The 4212-nt window shown below is 40.3% G+C and overlaps 1 pseudogene; it reads left to right on the top strand.

The window, feature by feature from the left end:
- Positions 1-404: 404 nt before the first annotated feature.
- On the top strand, positions 405-1763 carry LOC107537525 (heterogeneous nuclear ribonucleoproteins A2/B1 pseudogene; annotated as a pseudogene).
- Positions 1764-4212: the final 2449 nt, after the last annotated feature.

Here is a 4212-nt window from a genome sequence, read left to right on the forward strand (position 1 = left end):
TTTGCAGTCTTTTTCTTAGGATTCCAAAGGGATTTTGTGTCAGGGAGACTATAGATAAGAGTCCTGGCAGGAGAAAAGTTATTTGGACCTTGGGTTTGACAGTGTACTGATCCTGCTGTGCTATGCAATATATCCATAAGAAGTGTCTGGAAGGATATATACTGAGACATAATAGTGATTATCTCTGGGAGGTAGAACTTCTGTTTTCTTTCTCATTTTAAAAATATTTCACTATTTTATATTTGATTTTTTATATTGAACTCGAGTTGGAAGAGGCGAGTCCGATCTCAAAATGGAGGTAAAACTGCTGCCTGGTCACCCCCAGCCCTACTACAGCCGTCGCCGCCACGGTGGGTGGGGGGCATGATCCTAAGGAACCAGAACAGTTGAGAAAAATGTTTATTGGTGGTCTGAGCTCTGAAACTACAGATGACAGTTTAAGAGAACATTTTGAGAAATAAGGCACACTCACAGATTGTGTAGTGATGAGAGACCCCCAAACAAAGCATTCCGCGGGCTTTGGTTTTGTGACTTATTCTTGTGTTGAAGAGGTGGATGCAGCAATGTGTGCCCCATAGCACAAGGATGATGGGCATGTAGTAGAACTAAAGAGAGCTGTTTCTAGAGAGGATTCTGTAAAGCCTGGTGCCCATCTAACAGTGAAGAAAACTTTTGTTGGTGGTATTAAAGATACAGAAGAATATAATTTGAGGGACTACTTTGGAAAGTGTGGAAAGATTGAAACCATATAAGTCATGGAAGACCAGCAGAGTGGAAAAGAAAGAAGATTTGCTTTTATAACTTTTGATGATCATGATACAGTTGATAAAATTGTTGTTCAGAAATACCACACTGTTAATGGACATAATTGTGAAGTGAAAAAGGCCCTTTCTAAACAAGAAATGCAGTCTGCTAGATTGCAAGGAGGCCGTGGAGGTGGATCTGGTAACTTCATGGGATGTGGAGGAAACTTTGGAGGTGGCGGAGGTAACTGGCTGTGGTGGAAACTTTGGTGGAAGAGGAGGTTATGGTGGTGGAGGTGGCAGCAGAGGTGGTTATGGAGGAGGTGATGGTGGATATAATGGATTTGGAGGTGATGGCAACTATGGCAGTGGTCCTGGTTATAGTAGTAGAGGAGGCTATGATGGTGGTGGAGGATCAGGAAATGGAAACCAAGGTGGTGGATATGGTGGTGGTGGAGGATATTATGGTTACAATGAAGGGGGAAATTTTGGTAACTGTGGTGGTGGGAACTATAATGATTTTGGAAATTACAGCGGACAGCAGCAATCAAATTATGGACCCATGAAGGGGACAGTTTTGATGTAAGAAGCTCAGGCAGCCCCTATGGTGGTGGTTATGGATCTGGTGGTGGAAGTGGTGGATATGGTAGCAGAAGGTTCTAAAAACTTAGCAGAAAAGAGCTACAGTTCTTAGCAGGGGAGAGAGCAAGGAGTTGTCAGGAAAGCTGCAGGTTACTTTGAGACAGTGGTCTCAAATGCATTAGAGGAACTGTAAAAATCTGCCACAGAAGGAACGATAATCCATAGTCAGAAAAGTTACTGCAGCTTAAACAGGAAACCCTTCTTGTTCAGGACTGTCACAGCCACAGTTTGCAAAAAGTGCAGCTATTGATTAACGCAATGTAGTGTCAATAAGATGTACATTCTTGAGGTCTTTTATCTGTTGTAGCTTTTTCTTTTTCTTTTCATTACATCAGGTATATTGCCCTGTAAATTGTGGTAGTGGTACCAGGAATAAAAAATTAATGAATTTTTAACTTAAAAATAAATAAATAAATAAAATATTTCACTGATTTTTAATGGGAAAATGTGTTTTATATTAAAAATAAATTATTCTTAAATTTAAAAAAATACCATATGTAGCCTGAGAACTAACCTTATCCAGGATTTAAACAGACAGATCATGGCCCTGGAACTTTCCATTGCATCCTGGGGCAGCTAGTAATATTCTTATTACAAATCTAAGCTTACCTGAGACTAAAACCAGAAATCATTTTTGGATGAGCAATGGTGACTGTAAGAATTTTATTAAATTATTGAAGAGTGATGCCATGAAGTCAACTATTCCCCACTTGACCTACTGCTAGATTATAAAATAATTGCCAAGAGAAGAAACCCACTCCTAGTGAACCTCAGAACCTAAGCCTCAACATGCTATGGGACTTACCCAAATTGTCTCTTCTTTTCTTGGGAACCCACAGGTATTCTCTCTGAACTCTTTACTTGTAGCTGTTGAAGCAGTCCTCTTTCTGTCCTGAGGCCCTGAAGTACTGCAAAACTACTACTGTTACATATCCCCAGGGTCAATCTGCAGAATTTAGAAGTGCAACAAAGTTGGGGACCAGTAAATTCCAGATTCCATGTGTGATTTCCCTTGCTAGAACCCTCATTGACTGATCTAGCTTGCTGATCTAGCTCACTGACTGAACCTCTAGAATGCAGGAAACTGACTTCCCTTGGCCGGTGGGGAACTGGGTGTGTTGCCTTCTGAAAACTTACAGAACAACCTCATTGTCTACCTCAGAAGCCCAAGAGATGCTGTGAATTGAAGCAAAAGCTTTCTTAGTTGGTTCCCACTGAGAACCCTCCAAGACTGAGCAAGACAAAAGTTTCCTGCCTCATTGTGCTTACAGTCTTGCAAAAGAGATTGTCATGAAATAAATGTGCCTAGTAATGAATCGTGCAGTCAGTTGCATTTTCCTCTGATGCTTCATGAGAGCAGGGCCCTGTCTGTTGAGTTCACTATTATACCCATGCCTAGCACAGTGCATGGCTCAGAGTAGATGATCAATAAATATGTGCCAAATGAATGAATGTGTGGGCTAATACAATAATTACACAAATACTTATTTAAATACAATTTTGATAGGTGCTTTGAATGAAATTTTAGGATGCAATGAGAACATGTAAGAGGGGACCTAAGCCTTTTTTGAGTGGTGAGGCAGTCATAGAAAATTGCCTTAAAGTGAACATGGGCCTCAGTAAAGGGAAGATATTTCAGTTTATATACTCCCTTGAAACTTGGAGCTGATAGAGGGGAGAGCTCACAGTAGTAGGAAGCGAACTGCCAAGAAATAAGTATGATATATTGGGAGGGGGGACAGAGGCAGCATTCTAAATGTAATTATCACACTGAGTGTTACTCGGTGATGCCCTGGGGCTGTTGAGGACTAACCAGCTGCTGTTCCTCTCCATAGTTACCTACTTGGATCCTGGATATATGCACATTTTCCTCTTCAACCATCAGCGTTCACTTTCATGCCTTCATGTATCCTTTCTAATCTTCAATTTTAGTCTAGAGTATTAAATATGAGCTTGGTCAGGATAAACCTGAAATGCCTGAGTGTCAAGCTGGGGCCTATGAAAGTAAGATGGTATGTGGTCTCTTAGGTTTGGAGACAGAAGGTACAGGCAAGGAGAGAGAGTGAGAATGATGCCTATATGTGTGTTTATATACTTTCCACATCGGGGGTTGTTCATATTTCCCAGAAATGAATAGACCTCTATTGACCAGGCTCCGACTGGAGTCCAATGTAAGTACATCTCCTTTCTTCTATATGTAGAGACGTTTTCTTCAGAGAACAAAGTGTGCACACAGCCTTATGGTAAAAGAGAAAGTTTATACCCACTTTCTTGTCTGGACAATTACTAAGCACCACATCCGCTTGAATCAATAACCAATCAAAAGCATTCTAAATTAGCCTTTCCCAATGCCCAGTGCTTTGGTTTTCATTCAATCTGCATTTGATGTTTTACAAAACATGAAAGATCAGACTTCGTAGAACTTTGAAGAAAAGGGCAATTGCATGAAAAGCTTTTCATTTCCCCTTCAATTAGGCTGCCATGTCCACCTAGGAGAGGCTTTTGTATTTCATTTTTGTGTGTGCTGCTTTCTGAATTTGCACAAAATTTTTTTATTGTTAAAGCCAGTCCAAGTTGAAATAAGAGTCTCCCAGGGTATTAACTGTGGCTCTTTGACTTTATAGAATTCTAATTCCAGACTGAAGGGCATTCATCAGTAAATTGCAAGTTAAAATGTTTTGCTGTATACCAATTCTAACTAACTTTTCTTCATTTTCTGATTTTAAGTAACTTCCTTCCTCCTCTGCTTTCTCTTGCTTAGTTGCAGTGATGATTATACCTTTGTGCAACTCATTTCTTTATTAGATTCTTGGCCCTGTCTGTCTCC

The sequence above is a fragment of the Miniopterus natalensis genome, chromosome X, assembly GCF_054644295.1.
Source record: "Miniopterus natalensis isolate mMinNat1 chromosome X, mMinNat1.hap1, whole genome shotgun sequence".
Classification (NCBI taxonomy): domain Eukaryota; kingdom Metazoa; phylum Chordata; class Mammalia; order Chiroptera; family Miniopteridae; genus Miniopterus; species Miniopterus natalensis.